The sequence below is a fragment of the Chrysochloris asiatica genome, unplaced genomic scaffold, assembly GCF_000296735.1.
Source record: "Chrysochloris asiatica unplaced genomic scaffold, ChrAsi1.0 scaffold00310, whole genome shotgun sequence".
Lineage (NCBI taxonomy): Eukaryota > Metazoa > Chordata > Mammalia > Afrosoricida > Chrysochloridae > Chrysochloris > Chrysochloris asiatica.
Window position 1 is genome coordinate 1836353 of NW_006408828.1, and position 20803 is coordinate 1857155.

Sequence of the window (20803 nt, forward strand, 5' to 3'; positions counted from 1 at the left end):
GGTGAGGATTTTTGTTTTCTTGACATTGAGATGTAATCCATATAGAAGGCTGTGCTCTTTAATCTTCATAAGTAATAAGACTAGGATAGTGTATTATGGGAGAACGTTTCTGCCGTCACCCACTGAACACACAGTCATATTTAAACACATTCTTCTTTGGAGTAAACTCATGTAGGTATGAACTGAAACCCTGGTACTAATACTTTTTGACTTACCTTCACCTTATCTTAAGATCTCAAAATACTTCTATTTGGCGTTTCATTTTCTGTATAACTAAGGTAAGGAAAAGGAGAAGTTATCTTCCGCATAAAGAAAGTGAAGGCTGGAGAAGTTATGAAACTTGTTCACCATTCAGTTCAAGGGCAGAGCCCGATCCTGAGAAACAGAGTTTTAATTCACCTGGCATCTATATTTCTGGGTTCACGGAGTTGGGGTGACTCATTCAGGTCATTGTCTTGTGATCTTTTGAATGTTGAGTCGTGAGCAAACTAGTTTTCCAAAGTTACCTTGATGTCAAAAAATGGGTAAGTCATTTTGTATAGCTGTTTTGCCTCAGGCATTGGACTCGTTGGAAGAATGGTCTATGAGCAGCCAGTCTGAAGAAACAGAAACACCAACATGAGACTAGAAACTGCGTGTTAGGGTGAGTTGGCCTGTTTTCAGGGCAATGTCAAAAAGATGGGGTAGAAGAATCTTTGGAAGTTCTTTGATCTTTGGAGCATTTTTTACATAATTGTTAGATGATATTGTTAACTCCCATCAAGTCTTTTTCTACTCATAGCAACCCTGTATATTGTTTCTGAGGAGCAGCTGGTGGCTTTGAACTGCCAACCTTGTGGTTCTCAGTCCAGTGCTGATCCTACAATGCCTCACCCGGACTCTTACAACAAGTCGAAATGTTATCTAAATCTGCAAATCGCATGCCAAAGAATGTGGAAATCATCAAACAACATCATTAATGTCACAGTCAAGTAAAATTTTTCAAAGATCTATAAAAAAAATGGCTGCAACAGAATATTGACAGGGAACTGGCAGAGGTTCAAGACACATTCAGACAAGGATGTGGAATGAGGGTCATCATTGCTGATGTCAGATGGATCTTAACTGGAAGCAGAAAATACTAGAAAGATGTTTTGTTGTTGTCGTTGTTAAGTGCTGCCAAGTCAGTTCTGACTCTTAGCGACCCTCTATAGGATTTCCGAGGAGTAGCTGGTGAGTTTGAACCACTGACCTTGAGCTTCAAACTGACCTTGAGATTGGGTTATCCTACAGCTCTGTATCTGTGCTTTATTGACTAAGCACAGACTTTTGGCTGTGTGGATCATGACAAGCTATGTACAGCATTGTGGAGAATGAGTATTCCAGAACACTATGAAGAACCTGTACATAGACCAAGAGGCAGTCATTTGAACAGAACAAGGGAATACTGAATGGTTTAAAATCGGGAAAGGTGTGCACCATGGTTGTATTCTTTCACCATATTTATTCAATCTGCAAGCAGACCAAATAATCAGAGGAGCTGGATTATATGAAGAAGAACGTAGCATCAGGAGTGGAGGAAGACTCATTAACAGCCTATGATATACAAATGATACAACTTTGCTTGTTGAAAGCAAAGAGGACTTAAAATACTGATAAAAACCAGAGAGCACACCCTCAATGTAAAGAAAATAAAAATCCTCCCCACTGGACCAATAAATAACATCATGATAAATGGAGAAAAGATTGAAGTTGTCCAAGACTTCATTTTGCTTGGATCCACTATCAACATTCATGGAAACAGCAGACAAGAAATCAGATGATGCATTGCATTAGGCAAATCTGCCTAACCTGAGCCAAGCCATAGTATTTTCCATAGCCTCACATGCATGTGAAAGTTGGGCAATGGATAAGGAAGACCATAGAAGAATTGATGCATTTGAGTTATGATGTGGGGGAAGAATATTAATAGACTACTAGAAGGACAAATAAATTTGTGTTGGAAGAAATACAGCTAGAATGCTCCTTAGAAGCCAGGATGGAGCAACTTTGTCTCTCATACTTCAGGCATATTAACTGCAGGGATCAGTCCCTGGAGAAGCACTTCACGCTTGGTAAAATGGAGGGTCAGTGAAGAAGAGGAAGACCTCCAGAGAGAAGGATTCTCACAGTGGTAGCAGCCCTGGTCTCAAACTTAACAATGATTGTGAGGATGATGCAAGACAAGGCACTATTTTCTTCTGTTGTGCATAAGATCACTACGAGGTGGAAGTTACTCGAGGTCATCTAACAAGAATAGCAACATACTGAATAAATTTCTCCATAATGCTGTACATAGAGGAGTCTTGGTGTGGCGTTGTGGGTTAATGCGCCAGACTGCAAAGCCGTTTGAACTGCAAGTTTGGCGGTTCAAGCTCACCAGCTGCTCCTTGGTCGCTATGGGTCAGAACCGACTCGATGGCACTTAACAACAACACCAAATAAATTTCAATCAATTTCTATTATTGGCTTAATATGATCTTTTGTTTTGTTTAATTTAAACAGGGGAAAATCAAGTTTTTTATGAAGTAGGAAGCCTGAAAAGAGGAATGCCAACTTACACTGCCATGAATGTACTTGAGCTTCAGACAATAGGAGAGGGGCCAACCGTTTGGGGCATTTCCTGCAATGCCCTTTGCTAACCAGGCTGGGCAGTTTGGGCTGGCAGAGTACTCCTCTGGCAGAGACTCAGACTTAGAGTTCTCATTAATTGCCTCCCACGCTTCTCAGAATTGGCACATGATCAATAACGTTAGTTGGACAGAAGTTGAAAGAAAAACACCAACTGCAAAAAGGAAATAAAAGAGCAAGAAGAAGCTTCAGATTGAAGTGTTAAGGTGGAGACCAGCAAGTTCTAACTTCTAATTTTGTATTTAAGGAAACAGAGGGGAAATGACTTGGCCAAAAGTTATGTGGTGAACCAAGGATGGTAAGACCTCTCCAGCAAGAGTAACTTGGCCTCATAACCCTACTTGATCCTCTCTAGGGTGGGGGAAGTGATCTGAAGTCACCAAAGAAGAATGTTGGTGTTGGATACCGTGGAGTAGGTTCCAACCTCATGCACAAGAGAATGATACACTGTCCAATCCTGTGCCATCCTCACAATTGTTAGGTTTGAGCCCATTGCTGCTGCCATTGTGTCAATCCATCCTGCTGAAGGTCTTCTTCTTTTTTGCTTACCCTCCACTTTAGCAAGAATGATGTCCTTCTTCAGGAATTTGTCCTGCCTGACAACATGTCCAAAGTACAAAAGACACGGTCTCGCCAGACTCGCTTCTAATGAGTATTCTGGCTCTGCTTTCTTCAAGACAGATGTGTTGGTTCTTCTGAGAGTCCATGGTACTTTCAATATTCTTCACCGACACCTTAACTTGAATCTTCTGCAGTCTTCCTTATTCATTGTCCAACTTTCAAATGCATATGTTGCTGTGGGAGCCCTGATATGGTGCTGTAGGATAAGTACTCAACCGTATGTACTGCAAGGTCGGTGGTTCAAACTCACCAGCTGCTCCTCAGAAACCCTATACAGGGTGGCTATGAGTTGGAACACACTCAACAGCACTTAATAATAATAAATGCTGCTGCTGCTATTTTTGTTGTTGTTAAATGCTGTCGAGTCTGTTCCAACTCAGTGAACCTGGATAGGATTTCTGAGCAGCAGCTGGTGGACTTGATCAGTCAGCCTTTCCGGTAGCAGTCCATTGCTTATCCTACAGTGCCACCATAGGACTCCTCGTGCATATGAGGCCATTGAAGATCCGGTGGATTGGCTCAGGCTCACCATAGTCCTCAAAGTGACATCTTTGCCCTTTAACACTTTAATGAGGTCTTTTGCAGCAAGGTCAGCAGTTCAAGCTCACCAACCACTCCCCGGAAAACCCATACACAGTCTCTATGGGCCAAAACTTACTGATGACACTTAACAACAACAAAAAATAAAAACCTATTCGATTCTAATGACTGCTTCTTAGTCTATGTACAGGCTCCTCATGAGCACAACTAAGTGCTCTGGAATGCTCATTCTTTGCACTGTAGTCCATAATTGGTTATGATCCACACGTTGAATATGTTTGCATAGTCAATAAAGCACAAGTAAACTTCTCTCTGGAATTCTCTGCTTCCAGTCTTTACTTTTCTCAATCACTTTCTTCAATCAGACAAGTAATGAAGTCATCATTACCCTTTGTGGGATTGGGTTCAGTTCTGGAAGCCATATTTTAAGGATTTCAATGATTCGTTTTTATAACTTTACCCCAAATGTATCATACTTGTCTATTACCTCTATCTTCTAATGATATTAGAATATCTAATGATATTGTTAAGTGCTGTCGAGTCGGTTCTGACTCATAGCTATCCTGTATAGGGTTTCCAAAGAGCAGCTGGTGGGTTTGAACTGTCAACCTTGTGATTTGCAGTCCTGTGCTGATCCTACAGCATCACACCTGGAGTCCATTAATAAATCCATTCATTTATTCAACAAATACTTATGGAGACTACCCTGTAAGTATTTGTTGAAAAATAGAGGCATTATTCTAGACTTTAAGGATCCATCAGTAACCAAACGTCCTGTCGTGGTGGAGCTTTTATTATAGCGGAAAAAAGCAAACAACAACAACAACAAAAACCCATTGTTGTCTAGTGGATTCTGACTCACAGTGACCCTAGAGGACAGAATGGAGCTGCCCTATAGGGTTCCCAGGTTGTCATCTGTAGGAAAGCAGATTGCTACATCTTTGTCCCGCAAAGTGACTGCTGAGTTCAAACCGCTGACTTTCTGGTTGGCAACCAAGCACTTTAAGCACTGTACCACCCAGACTCCTTAGGCTAGTGGAAGGAACCATTACACTAACAATAAATGTAGTAACACATAATAACAATAAACATAAAAACACATTGTGTGGTCTGTTAGTTTGTGTAAGTGTTATGGTAAAAGACAAGGTGGAGGAGAGTAGGAGGATAAGAAATGGCAGGAGAGGTGATTTGAAATAGGGCCTCAAGGATGGGCTCATTGAGAAGGTCATATTTAAGCTGAGACTTAAAAGAGGTGAAGGAAGATCTGTGAGAATCTAGGGGAAGAATGCAGAAGGAAGGAACACCTCGTACAAAGGTCACAAGGCAGTAGAAGACCCGGTCTGAGCAAGGAGCAGTAAGGAGGTCAGTGGGGCTGGGGCTTAGCACTGGAAAGCGAGAAGAGTAAGAAAGTCGAGGCTAGAGGGTATGGGGACAGATTTAGTTTTGCTCAGATCAACCATCAACACTCATGGAAACAGCAGTCAAGAAATCAAATGACATATTGCACTGGGCAAACCTGATGCGCACAACCTCTTTAAAGTGTTGAAGAGCCAAGATGTCAGTTTGAGGACTAAGGTGTGCCTGACCCAAGCCATAACATAATAAACCAGCCTCATGCATGTGAAAGTTGGACAGTGTATAAGGAAGACCATAGAAGAATTGATGCATTTGAGCTATGGTGTTGGAGGATAATATTAAAAAGTACCATGGGCTGCCAAAAGAACAAACCAATCTGTGTTGGAAGAAGTACAACCAGAATATTCATTGAAAGTCAGGATGGTGAGACTTTGTCTCATACTTCAGACATATTGTCAGGTGGGACTAGTCCTTGGAGGATATCATGCTAGGTAAAGTCAAAGGAGGGTCAAGCAAAAAAAGAGGAAGACCTCCAACAAGATGGATTGGCACAGTGGCAGCAACAATGGATTCATACATAGCAACAATTGTGAGGTTGGCAAAGGACCAGGCAGTGTTTCCTTCTGTTGTGTATGAATAGCTATGAATAGGTACCGACTCAATGGCACCTAACAGCAACAACAGGTCCATTCAACTGTAATTCCAGGCCAGTTTCTGTACAAGCGAGTCAAAGAACATGTCAAGCAGGGGGCCTGACGGCTGCCATCCTGGCAGTGCTGTGGGCACGGTGTGTTCCCAGACAAAGCACTTTCCCCACCTGCTCCCAGCCAAACCCCCTGTGAACCAAGAGCATTGGACTACATGAGTTTTATAAATATGTGTTATTTTTAAATGGAGATGTAATTCATAAATTCAGGTTCCTTTTATAGTTTCAACCATTGCAGAGACACAAGGAGTGAAATGTGGGAGTCCTCTGTCCGTTCTCTTTCCACTGAACTATCCACTTAATGATTCATCCTCGCAGACCTTATTGTACCAGAGTCCTTCTCAGATTTCTCCTCTTCCATGAAGCCTTCCCAGGCCCGGGGCTCCCACTCAGAATTGGTTTTCCCCTTTCTTTTTTCTCTCTTGACAATTTGTATGGGAGGAGACAGGTAAGGGTGCTAGAGGCAAAGCTAGGAGTTGCTTCTGGGAGCAGGTCATCAGGGCTCAGAGGGAAACATCTGAAGAGCCATTTATGGGACCGTCTACCCAGCATGCAATCAAGGAAGCATTGCACTGGGCAAATATGCTGCAAAAGATCCCTTCTAAGGGTTAAAAAGCAAAGATGTCATGTACTTTGAACATGTTCTTAGGAGGGATCAGTCCCTGGAGAAAGTCATCATGCTTGATATATGCAGAGAGTCAGCTAGATAGAGGGAACTCCTCAATGCCGTAGACTGGTACAGTGACTACAACAGTGGATGCAAATATAGCAAGGATTGTGAGGCTGGCCAAGGATGGGCTGTGTTTCATTGTGTAGTACACAGGGAGGTTGTGAGTTGGAACCAACTCCGCAACACCTAACAGCATAACAACCAACACTCAGCATCCTGCTGAAAACAAGTCCAAATATTGCTAGGATGCTCAAATTGGTTGGAAAAGAGAGTTGGAATGTATACTTTAAAGGACAAAGTTTGAATGTGATTGTTCATTAAACAATTTATTTTTAAAAAAAAATCTGTTTGGGGCATTGTGCTCTTTTAAAAAAACTATCTATCATATATGGGAAGAATGTGAGGACTCCATAGGATAAGAACTGGACTGTGAACCACAAAGTTGGCAGTTCGAGCCCAGCCACTCCATGGGGAAAAGATGAAACTTTCTGCTCCCACAAAGATTTAAGGCCTCAAAAACCCTACACAGGGTTGCCATGAGTCGTAACTGACTCAACAGAGCTTAACAACAACAACTGTATGTGGATCAAATTGGCAGCAACAACTCAGAAGTTTAGATAGAAGTTTAGGGGGCAGTGTGTTTATGTTGATGGAGGAAGAACAACTTGGAAAAGGAGGGCGAGAATGTCATTGAGTTATGCATGTAGAAAATGTTGAATTGGTGTATGTTCTACTGTGTGTATTTTCAATAACAACAAAAATAAAATAAAACAGTTTAAAGAAAGTTGATGTTGTTGTTGTGTGCCATGGAGTCGGTTCCAACTCATCGCGACCCTGTATAGGGTTTCCGAGGCTGTAAATCTTTACGGGAGCAGAAAGCCTCATCTTTCTCCTGAGGAACAGCTGGTAGTTTCAAACTGCTGACCTTGCGGTTCACAGCCCGATTCATAACCACTATGCTACCAGAGCTCCTTAAAGAAAGTTGATAGGGACTAGTATATTAGACATTGGCTGTCAAAAATGAGGGCTAAAAAGGTGTGAAGTGGCTGGCTTACAAGCTTTCATGAGTGTGCTTAGTTTCAGAATGAAGACAGTAAGATAGAATCCCTACCAAATAGCTTTACTCCTTTCCAGATGGGTCTAGTGAAAGGGGATGGGAGAGGACTGTGAGAGGATTTTACTATTCAATTGTTATCACGACTCATTGTGATTGTCATAGCTGTAAATGTAGAAGATGTCTAAATAAAAGCAGTAACTAAAGTTACGCTCCCATTTCAGGAACAGAGGATCCTAGGACCAGCAAGAGGGAAGAGACTGAGTGGAGCATAGGAGCCTAACCAGAAAAGCGACAGTGGCAGAAGCGATGGCATAGAGACATGGAGCAGCTGAGGACTCTAGGCCCATGGACTGAGAAAGGCTGTGTGCCTGTGAACAGGAGGCTGGCTTGCAAAGTATGCCCTTTAGACATTTAAATGAATATGTGTTTTCTGTTTTGTATGTGTACATAAAAAAGGGGTGGTGGTGGAGTACTAGAGGTTAAAAAAAAAGAAAACAGAAAAAAATTAATTGAAGCATAATGTATCGTAAGTGGAGTCCTGGTATGGTGCTGTAGAATAAGCACTGAACTGGAAGGTTGGTTTGAACAGCATGGTCAGAGGTTCAAACCCAACAGTCGCTCCTCGGAAACCCGATATAGGGTCATTATGAGTCAGAACCGACTCGATAGCACTAACAACAACATGTATAGTAAAGTGTGCACGAATCCACCATGAGTTGGGATCAACTTGACAGCAATGGATTTTTAAATAGTAAAATCCACCACTCAAAGAATTTTTACACACACACTCGCATACTCTTGAAACCACCATCCAGTCCCAGAATCGTTCAACATTCCAGAAGAGTCCTATGAACCTTCCCAAGCAATGCCTCCACCCCAAGTTCACCTCTACTCTGACTGGTCTCACTGCCAGTTCGTTTTGCCTGTATGACACGTTATAGTACTTTATATGTGGCTTTTTCTGCTCATTGATACATCTGTGAGATTCATCTATGTTACATGTAGTAGTGGCTCATTCTTTTTCATTGCTGAGTTGTAATCTGTTGTGTGAAGATACGATTTATTTATCCCTTCTACTGTGGGGTTCTTTTGGCAGTCCAAAAGAACAGACAGATCTGTGTTGGAAGAAGTACAGCCAGAGTGCTCCTTGGAGGCCAGGATGGCCAAATTTTGTCTCTCATACTTCGGACATAATGTCAGGAGGGACCAATCACTGGAAAAGAGGAAGACCCCCAATGAGATGGGTTGGCACAGTGGCAGCATCAATGGGCTCAAATGTAGCAATGATTGTGAGGTTGGCCCAGGTTGGGGCAGCGTTTTTTTCAACTGTGCATAGGGTTGCTATGAGTCGGTACCAACTCAATGGCACCTAACAACAACAGCAACTGTGGTGTGGCTCTGTAGGATGACCACTGGGCTGCTAACCACAAGGTTGGTGGTTCAAACCCACAAGTCGCTTCTTGGAAACCCTACATAGCGTCACTATGAGTCAGAACTGACTTGACCGCACAGAACTACACAGCACAACTGTTGACAGACATTTGACTTGGGATATGTATCTTGGTATGAGTGAAAATGTTGGCTCCTGACATGTTTTCCAGGATGCTTGCAGAAGGAATTGCAGGGATTTGCCCTGACCAAGAATGCCAAAGCTCCAGCAGACGCTGTAAGAATACTTGTGAAGTGGTTCAAGGCACAAAACCATCCTTATCTGGAAGGTGCCAGACGAGAGGCTGACTTACAGAGCTGCAGAAGTGCTGAAGTGTTATCTTGCTCAACCTTGCAACCTGGAGGGAGGCAGAGCGGTGCATTGCAACTGTGGGCTTCCCTGCCTTCCCCCACCCCTCCACCCTGCCTGTTTCTCACGTGACTCACCGGCCCTGCAGTTCCAGAAGTGCCTTAGGGGAGAGTAAGTTTACATCTCAGAGCTGCTGATGGGCATGCCCAGGCCAGGAGCTCTTCTTGTTTAGAGGAGGACTTTGAGTTTGAGGGAATCAGCCTTGATTAGCAGGAAGACAAGGAACAAATCAGCAGCCTCGGTCAAGGCAGGACCAGAGCTCCTGAGAAGTTCATCTTATGGCACCATCAGGGCCAGCGAATCAGCGTACGAAGGCAGAGGAGACATAACCCCAGGTTATCAGACACAGATAGCTTTGTACGCCCAGCGTGGTCCAGCTCCATCTGGGATGCTGGAAAATGTTCTGTGGGTTTGGAAGTCAGTGTATATGCAACCAAATATGTCGTAGCATCCTTGGAACCAGACTGTAAACTGTTTTTCAAAGACCAATTGCTGTTGAGTCAACTCTGAACTCTGTAGTCAAGTCGGAACTATGCTCTGTAGGGTTTTCAAAGGCTGAGTTTTCAGAAGTAGATCTACCAGGCCTTTCTTTGGAGATGCCTGCAGGTAGAGGTAAATTTCCAACCTCTCAATTAGTAGCCAAGCACGTTAACTGTTTACACCACCCAGACATTCCATAACTGCTTTCAGAGACTGTTTTACAGCCCTTCCTACGCACAGGGAAGCCGCAGGAGGAAGTGGGAACCAACTGTCAGAATGGCACAGGCCTCAGCCCTAGTGGTGACTTATGGGTGATTATGTAAATCACTTTCCCTTTCAAACCACAGTTTACTGATCTGTACAATGGAGTCAACACCATCTGGTTCCTACAGACCGCACAGTTATTTTAAGAATTATGCCATAGTTCACTAGAAACGTAAATATGACTCTTGTAGTGGTTACAAATCAGGCTGCTAACTTCAAAAGTCAGAGTTCAAAACTACCAGCAGTTCTGCAGGAGAAAGATGAGGTTTTCTGCTCCTGTAAAGATTTACAGCCTCAGAAATTCTATGCAGAGTCACTATGAGTTGGAACCATCGGCACGGCACACAACCACCATCACCACCACTGAGGAGCCCAGGTGTGGTTCGGTGGGCTAATGCACTGGACCGGAAGGTCAGTTTGAACTACAAGGTCAGTGGTTCAAACTCACCAGCCTCTCCTCAGAAACCCTATACAGGGTCACTATGAGTCGGAATTGACTCCATGGCACACCATCACCATCACCCCCACCACCACCATCAAATATAAAATATTGGACTAGACCTTGGTGGTTGTTGATGGCTGGAATAGCCAGCCAAGAGGAACTGGTCAGATAGGTTGCTACCTACAAGACCTCTTGTGGGCCTAACTCTCACTCCCTCTTCCCAAGCAGGAGCAAATGCCATGGCAGAACCTAAGCCCATCAGGGCTGTGGGGTCCCTGGGCTCAAGTGTGGTCAGAGTGGAGGACAATCAGCTCAGGCAAGCATCTCTGCATCATTGGGCCAGTGGCTGCCCAGTTTCGCAAGGATCATTATCCTAATTTGTAGATGAACAAAACAGACCCATTCAGAGGCTCAAACCCCATTCCTGTTCTACATACCAGAGTCTAGCTGCCTCCCACTGCCTCTCCTTAGCTGCATCAACATTGGTGGAGGATGGGTGTCCTAGCAGAAGACCATGTGAGGTCTTGCGAATGGAGTCTGAGATTCCCGAGCCACTGTCCCTTGGAGGATATCCTCAGCCAAGCTTGCTGGCTCCCACACCTTTTCATTTCCTCAGTGTTCAGAAATAAAGTAGAGACTTTATTAGAACGTCAATGCAAGGGCTAGCCCAACCTGTTTTCCCACCAGTGGTCTGCCTTGTGTGGGACTGGGAGGTTGGACGCTATACCAGTGGTACTTCAAACATCAGGAGGGTCACCTATGGTGGACAAGTTCCAGCAGAGTTTCCAGACTGAGACAGATTAAGGGAAAAAGTCCTCGCAATCTACCTCCAAAGAGTCTTGGTGGCACAGTGTATTAAGCATTAGTCTAATAATGGAAATGTTGGTGGTTGAAACCCATCAGCCACTCTGTGGGAGAGAGACGAGGCTGTCTACTCCAGTAAATCTTTACAGCCTCAGAAATCCTAGGATGTAGGTTTACTCTACCCTACTCAACAACATAGCAGTGGGTGGGAACTACTTCTGAAAATCAGCAATGAAAATCCGATGGATTGCAGGATTTTAGTAATATGGATATGTCATCAGGAGGGAATGATTGCTGAAGAAGGACATCATGTTTGGAGAAGTGGAGGTCCAGCAATGGTGAGGAAACACCTCAATGAGATGAATGGACTTTATGTCTACAAAAATGACTTCAAGCTTACCAATGATCATGAAGGTGGTTCAGGGCTGGGGAACATTTTGATCTGCTGTAGACGCCATTGTCATGAGTCAGAGGCCATTCAAGGGCAGCTAACAGTGAGCTTCCCATCCTTGAGTGGACAGTGAGTCCCCTCCAGTCCCCTCTGTCTCAGGACCTGACTTCACAAAGTACATGGTGGACACGCCTATTTCCTGAACACCCACCTGCACACTGTGCTTCCTGACTTTCGCTCACACACTCTTCTTCCAGCTAGAAGACCTTGCATTCCCTCCAGTTCTCATGGCTCCTAAGTTTTCTGTTGTGTCTGTCACACTTGAGGCCAAGGAAGGAGCATCAAATGAGCCCCGAGGATCTGAACTTGACCCAGAGTCTTCTACTAGCCGACTTTTCATCCTGGCCAATACACTTCACTTCTTGCCTCCCTGTTAAGAAAAGGTGATTGGGCCAGGGCAAGGTCCTGTTTTTTTAATTAAGATTTTACTTTAATGGAATGTTCATAGAGATTCATTTGCATATCTTACAAACTAAAAAGACATATGATAATGTTTAACTTAAAATATGTGTCACACTAGATTTTTAATGTTAATAATTTAGAACGTATCACCTAAACTCAGTATTTGCAAATAAACCCTTTACATGCAAAAATTACTACGGGTAACGTATTTCTTTTCAACACATTTTTGTTTTTAAGTAAAAAAAAAAAAAGCCAATAAAAAATGGTGCATGCCGTTGAGTTGATTCCAACCCATGAAGACCCCATAGCACAGACTAGAACTGCCTCCTAGGGTATCCTAGGCTGTCATCTTTATTGAAGCAAATCATCAGGTCTTTTCTCCCATGGGGAGAAATGAGGTCTTGATACATGGTACAACATGGAGGAACCTTGAAAACATTATACCAAGTGAAATAGATCAGTCCACAAATGTCATATGATTGTATTTATATGAAACAGGAAATGACATAGAGACCAAAGCTTATTAGGTGTGTGTGTGGGTGGGGAGGGAGGGCAGGGGGTAAGAGGGTGTCATTACTTAGGTGACAGTGAGTTTCTGTGAATGGTGGTAGAAGAATGTGGAAACGGATCAGACTGATGGCTGTAAAACCGGCTGACCAGGAATTGCACATGTAAACGTTGTTGAATTGACAAGTGTTTTTCTAACACAGTAACATACTGCTTACCTTGAATATGTTGTTATATCAATGCCACCAACTTGAAGAAAGAAAAGAAACAGACCCCATGTTGGATATGCAGCTGCTACCAATAAGACCAAAACCACGGCCCACGTGCTATCCATGTCCTGCTTCTCTGTCACAGTAGACCCATTTGGAGGTCGTTGACAGTCTGAAAGTCTGAAAGTTTCCATCTCTAGATAAAATTTCAGAATCCTCAACCTCCTGTTTCCCGCTTCTTTACCCTGCCAGGCTGGATCTTCATGAGAAATGAATGTGTTTCTGACTCGTGTCTCCTGGACCCCAGTGCAGTAAGCGCACAGGATGGGATTCTTAAACAAGTGAAAGAGTTGTCCTGGATTTCAAATGATTTCTCCTCCATCCGGCTATTGTTCTGGGGTGGCTTTGGGAAGTCACGATGCTGTCTGAGCCTTGCTCATGACATAACCACTGCCTAGAATGCTGTCCTTGCACACCACCTTTACTGCTGTTCTTTGTCCCTGAGGAACTAATTCCAATGTCCTCTCTTCGGAAACTCTCCGCACCACTTTCTCCAGCTTCCGCAGCATGTGTGTCTTGATCATGTGTTGGACCAGGATCAACAGTACTTTATCGACTTACCTAAAAGGTGGGTCCTGCAGAGAACAGCCAATTCCTCCTGCTGTCACTGACACACGTTAACTTGTCAGCAATGTGCCTTCTGGAAGGAATCAGAGTCGGGAGACAGTGGGAAGCATTGTGCTCATGGACATTCAGATTGTTCTTACTTCTAAGCTGACTGCCCAGGACCTCAGGACCTGACTTCATAAAGTCCATGTCCAGCACCTGCAGCACTGGGAAGCCACTATATCCTGTCTCCTTGTTTCTCCATTCCTTGTCCTCTTAGTCATAGCTGAGGGGTGACACCTGGTTGAGCTCACTGTCCCCCAGGAATCCTTGCTCAGCCACTGGCCTGAGCATTCCAGGCTCTGAACACCCACAGCTCTGGCTGACCCTTGACCTTCGATAGGGCAGGTAACCAGGTGGGTGGTGAGGGGAAGCCGGCCTGCCAGTGGAGCCCCATGGGATGAACATATTTCCCCAAACATTATGACCAGCATAGCCCCCTTCTTCCTTCTAGGGTAGGAAGCCAGAGATGTAGATTGCCCATCCCTTGTAGCAGAAAAACAAAACAAACGAGGCAACCTGCCTTGAAGGACTTCAGAAATGGCAGAAGCAGGAGGCTGGGCCAGCAAGACACACAATGGCGTCAGTAGGTAAGTAGAAGTTGGGGTGATGCTGTAATAGGGCAATTGGGGAATATGGCAGATTGCAGCAGTCCCCAAACCTGCCTGGTACCACAGTCATCACCCGGAGAACTTGATTTTCTTTGTTTTATGAACTAGTGCAGTCTCTTATTTATAATTCATTCAAGCTGTCCTTTCGTTAGAGCCATGAGTAAAACAGTGAGAGATGGTAATGCCTGAACAAACAGACAAAATCTGGACTGTTAGGGACAGAAAAGCAGATAGATCCATTTGCCAGTGGTCCAGGTGAGTGTGATGTATGATGAGTATGGGCAAAGACAAGGAGCAGTGACTGATGATTATGCTCAGGGAAGTTGTTGTTTTTGTTGTAAGGTGCCATTGAGTTGGTACCAACTTACAGCAACCCTATACACCACAGAACAAAACCCTGCCCGGTCCTGAGCCAACCTCACAATCATTGCTACACCTGAGCCCATTGCTGCCACCACTGCGCCAATCCATCTTGTTGGGGGTCTTCCTCTTTTTCTCAGACCCTCCACTCTACCAAACATGATATCCTTCTTCAGTGACTGGTCCCTCCTGACAATATGTCTGAAGTATGAGAGACAAAGTTTGGCCATCTTGGCCTCCAAGGAGCACTCTGGTTGTACTTCCTCCAACACAGATCTGTTGGTTCTTTTAGAAGCCCATGGCACTTTCAGTATTCTCCTCCAACACCATAACTCAAATGCATCAATTCTTCTATGATCTTTCTTATTCAATGTCCAACTTTCACACGCATGTGAGGTTATTGAAAATACCATGGCTTGGGTCAGGCGCACCTTAGTCCTCAAACTGACATCCTGGCTCTTCAACACTTTAGAGAGGTCTTGTGTGGCAGATTTGCCTAATGCAATATGTCATTTGATTTCTTGAGTGCTGCTTCCATGAGTGTTGATGGTTGATCTAAGCAAAATGAAGACTTTGACAACTTCAATCTTTTCTCCATTTATCATGATGTTGTTTATTTGTCCAGTGGCGAAGATTTTTGTTTTCTTTACACTGAGCCATACCAAAGGCTCAGTTTTTATTATCTTCATCAGTACATATTTCAAGTCCTCTTAGCTTTCAGCAAGCAAGGTTGTATCATCTGCATATCACAGGTTGTTAATGAGACTTTCTTCAATCCTGATGCCACATTTTTCTTCATATAATCAATCTTCTCAGATTATTTGTTCAGGATGCAGATTGAATTAGTATGGTGAAAGAATACAACCCTAGTGCACACCTTTTCTAATTTTAAACCATTCAGTGTTCCCTTGTTCTGTTCTAACAACTGCCTCCTGGTCTATGTGCAGGTTCCTCATGAGCACAATTAAGTGTTCTGGAATACTCATACTTCACAATGTTGTCCATAGTTTGTCATGATCCACACAACAGAAAGCCTTTGTGTAGCCAATAAAGCACAGGTAAACATCCTTCTGGTATTCTCTACTTCCAGCCAAGATCCAGCTGATGTCAGCAACGATATCCCTCATCCCACGTCCTCTTCGGAAACCATCTTGAACATCTGAAAGTTCTCTGTCAATGTACATTTGCAGCCATTTTTGTAAAAAACATCCCATGTGAGTAAAGGTTAATAAAACTTAACTCGCATGGGATATCAATGATATTGTCCAATGATTTCTGCATACTCCTGGGTCACCTCTCTTTGGGATGGGCACAAATATGGATCTCTTCCAGTCAGTTGGACAGGTGGTTGTCTTCCAGATTTCTTGGCATAGATGAGTGAGTGCCTCCAGTGCCACATCAGTTTGCAGAAAGATTTCAATTTGTATTCCATCTATCCCCGGTGCCTTGTTCTTTGCCAATGCCTTCAATGCACCTTGGACTTCTTCCTTCAGTATCATTGGCTCTTGATCATGAAATGGTTGGACATTTCTTTTTGGTACAGTAACTCTGTGTATTCCCTCCATCTTCTTTTGATGCTTTTTGTATCATGCAATAATTTGTCCAGGAAATCCTTCAATACCACAAGTCAAAAATTGAATTTTTTCTTCGTTCCTCAGCTTGAGAAATGCTGAGTGTGTTCTTCCCTTTTGGTTTTCTAATTCCAGGTCTTCGCACATTGTGTTATAATATTTGACTTTGTCTTCTAGAGCTGACCTTTGAAATTTTCTGTTCAGCTCTTGTACCTCCTCATTTCTTCCATTTGCTTTAGCGTCTCTATGCTGAAGAGCAAGCAGGGAGGAGGACCGTGATTTTGCCCATTCAAGATGGTAGTGTTGCATAGAGATCATGTGGTGTGTGGTTGGGGGCAGACACCCACTGGGGATAGGAAGTGAGAGAGTCATGACTCTACCACATGACTGGAACACTACACAGGCATGGATGTTCCCAGTGATGATGGTCAACGTTGGGGACTAAGGGGAACATTGGGAGCCAGGTGCCTAGTCATTTTATAGCCAGGGGAAGCGCTAGGAGAAGGAGAGGAGTGAAACTGTGGCTTGCTTGGTTGCTTGTTTGTTTAAACCACAGTTTCCTGTGCTCTTAGATAAGCAACTCCAGAAGCAAGATCATTGATTTGCTTGACATGGATCCAAGGGCAGGTGTTGGCATCCACAGATACAGACAGGTATAGACTGGAATAGGAGAATAAGAGCTAAGCTCTAGACCTAGGTGGGCTAAGTGTTTGCAGTGTAGTCTTGAGAGGTTTACTTCCTATTTCTCTCCATCTCCCTTTCTTTACCTAAGTCCTCTAGAGATGGCAACGTCTTCCGTTAAACTCTGATGTAGGCTTTGATTGAGGAGCTTTGGAAGTGACCATCTGGCTGGGTGCCCTTAGCTTGCAGACACAGGGCTGTTGACCCCTCTGCCTGGGATAATCATTAAGCCTCATTAGTAGATATGTGTATGTTTGTGATTCATGTGAGTGGGGGAGTGGTCGCCAGGCCTTGAGCCCAGTACCTCCTCAGATGACACAGGCAAAGTCCACCTGATTTGGGTGCCCCCAGATCACTGGTAATGTGGCTGGTCCCTGCCATGGCAGTCCTACCCAGCAAAAAAGCAGGGCCATTGGATGCCCAGAGGGTAGGCACAACATTCCAGTGAGGAGTGGAGTGTTGAGACACTTTTTAGGTCCCCCAGCTCTACCCATAGGGAGGATAGTCCAGAGCTAACAACCCAGAAACACTGGGCTGGAGAATTTCAGAGGTAAAGAGGGCCTTAGGCATTTCACTACTCAGATAAGGACAGGGAAGCTCAGAGAGGGAAGGGGCTTGCTAAAGTCACATCGCACACTAATATCAGAGTTTGTGGTTGCAGGAACCCTCCGCCATAGAGAACTTAAGTCTGGCTGGGATAAGAACAGAGAATGGGCATTCTTTCCTGGAGGCCACATGCCCAATAGAGGAGAGATGGACTCCATCTATCTGTGGAGTGTGTGTTGACCTCTCGTCTCTGATCCGTTTGGTGCCCTGAACCAGTGGCATCACTAGTGGGATACAGGGGCTTCAGACCCCACTGGATGACACTGTCAGATGGTGTGACTCCAAACTGACTCTCTATAAAGTTTTCATGCAGTGTCTCAACAGAAAGTTACTATTTTTAATGAAAATAGCCCTATATTTAATTATGACAACAAAAACATTTGTAAAGATCAGACTGCATGTATCCATACACCTTCAAGACTTAAAGTGAAAACCTTCTAGTATGCTCCAGCCAAAGTTGCCATTATTACCCACTTAAAACGATGTTTCAAATCACATGGTTTCATCTGCACCTGCTACAAACACACACTGCGGCTGCCGTTGTTTTGAGAATCGCTGATTTTATTAACATTTTTGGAGCTTTAGCTATAGCATCGTTGTACATTTTATTTGTGACCCTATGCCAAGAACTTTCCTAGAATGAAGAAATAATTAAAGTAATTAAAGGTAAAATGTTTTCAAAATTACTTTAAAAAGGAAGAAAAATCAAAACAGGCTTCTGCTCACTTACCAATAATGTTATAACTAATAATGAGTCCTGGTGTGGCTTTGTAGGATAAGCACTGGACTGCTAATCACAAGGTGGCGGTTCAAACCCATTCACTGCTCCTAAGAAGTCCTATGCAGGGTTGCTGTGAGGTGAAACCAACTCAACGACACTTAACAACAACAATCGTGTTGTAATGCAATGTAGAAAAGATTTTATGAACCAGTTTTGTTCTTAGTATTCATATAGCCTAATAAACGTTGTTGTTGTTAGGTGCCATCGGGTCAGTTCCGACCCATGGTGACCTGCTGTACAACAGAACGAAACACTATGTGGTCCTGCCCCCTCCTCACAATTGTTACTACACTTGAGCCTGTTGCTGCCACTGTTAGTCCATCTCGTTGGGTGGGTCTCCCTCTCTGGTTATCCACATGTAAGCAATTTACAACCCTCTTTATCACCTATGATTAAAATTGATAATACTCAGGACTATGGGATTTGTATGATCAGGTGTGGGAGGAGGTCCATGATGGGCTGTGGGGTGACACCAATTCTAGTAATGGCCCCGAGCTGATTTCAGGGACATCCAGGCAGGTAAACAGTGAAGCGGGCAGCTCTTCTTCCAGCTTGGCACTTTCCGTGCCAGATTAGGGTTAGGGACAAAGGCCAGCTGTCGGGGCCACTCCAAAGGATCCACGCTAGGCCAAGTTAGCTCAGGTCTTTGACACCTTTCTGTTGCCCTGTGGGTGGTTCACCTGGACTCCCAGGAGCTCAGGAGAATCCACTGCTTGCTTTAGCCACAGCTCGGTCTCTGATGCAGACCCCAGCCCCTCCCCAGAATTAAGCACCACTGATTTTGTTGAGGGGGTGGTGCAATGACTAACTGAAAGTTTAGCAGTTTGAACCCACCACAGAAATGCCTTCGAAGAAAGTTCTGGTGATCTGCTTCTGAAGGGTGGATGTGGGGCACAGTTATACTCTGTGGGTCACCGTGAGTTGGAATCAACTCGACAGCAGCTGGTTTCTTTTGGGGTTTTCTTAGGGGGTCATGTTGAGATCATTGAGGGCACCTCAATGGCCAATGTATGGCTCCGAAAGAGCAGTTCAGGAAGCATCTGAGGCCTTTGACATCTTGTCTTGCCCAGACCAAAGTCAAGACCAAGGCCAAGGCCAAGACCGGCCTTGTTCACTTAGGTGCCCTCCAGAAAGATGGTAGTCACTCTTGCTGCCCCTCTACCACCCTCCTTGTGTTATGTAAAACTGTCTTTCATACAAAGGACTTTTTCCTTTGACAAGGGCTGTTTCCTGGAGACAGTAAGTAGTGTCAACAGATGAAAAATTATTGGAACGTGTACTCTTTGGTGGTTCATTCTCAGCGTTGTGTAACCACCACCTCACTTTAGTTCCAAAACATTTTCATCACCCCAAGTCCCATAGACATTAAGTAGTAACTCCCTGTCTCCCCATCTTCCCAGTCCCTAGCAGCCACGACCCTGCTTTCTGCCTAGTCTGGCCATTTCATACTATGTGCCCATTTGTGTCCGAGGTCTTTCACTTAATATACTAAGTCTTCAAGATACATTCACATTGAAATACGTGTTCCTTTTTTCATGGCTGTAAAATATCCCATTGACGTAGTTAGTGGGTTATGTGTTGGGCTCAGTGGTTCGAGTTCAGCAGTCAGTCCTTGAGAGAAACAGGAAGCTTTCTGCTCCCATAAAGATGGAGAGCCTCAGAAACCCTATGTTGGGTTGCTATGCGTGAGGATGGACTCGATGCCAGTGTGGTGATATGATTCCATTGTCTGAGTAGACAGTGAAACCTTGGAGAGCCGGAACTCAACAGAACTACCTTGTTATTCTGGGTCTCACATGTTTTCCGCCTTCTACAGGGTGTGGTCTGACCATTTTTCTGTCGCTCATTTTAGTAGCAAATGTTTACATTTTCCTTCTCTGACAGGTTCTCTCCACCTTACATAGGCTTCGTCTTTCACAGGTTTGACTGAATGTTTTGTTATACATTCATGAACATTTGGGAGATATTCACCTTTTGGCTATTGTGTTTAGTGCTGCTATAAATATTCATGTGGAGTCCTGGTGTGGCACTATAGGATAAGCACTGGAAAGGCCTCAAGGTCGGTGGTTCAAACTCACCAGCTGCTCCTCGGAAACCCTACAGAGGGTAGCTATGAGTCGGAACCAACACAACAGTACTTAACAACAACAAATAATCATGTACAAATTTTGTTTGGATACCTGTTTTCATTTTTGGGGGTACGTGCCTAGGAGTGGAATTGCTGGGTCATATGGTAATTCTAGGGAGTGTGGCAGCTCTGTAGAATAAGCACCGGACTTAGAATGACAAAGTCGGTGGTTTGAGCCCACAATCCTCTCCATGGGAGAAAGATGAGACTTTCTGCTCCCACAAAGATTTGCAGCCTCGGAAACCCTATACAGAACCCTATACAGAACCCTATACAGAACCCTATACAGAACCCTATACAGAACCCTATACAGTTAGAACCAACTCAACGGCACTAAGAACTACAATATGGTTATTCTGTGTTGACCTTTTTGAGAAATCTTTAGTTTATTTTTAATGTCTTCCCAGAACTCTAGATGTCTAGGCTTAGGAATGGATGTCTCA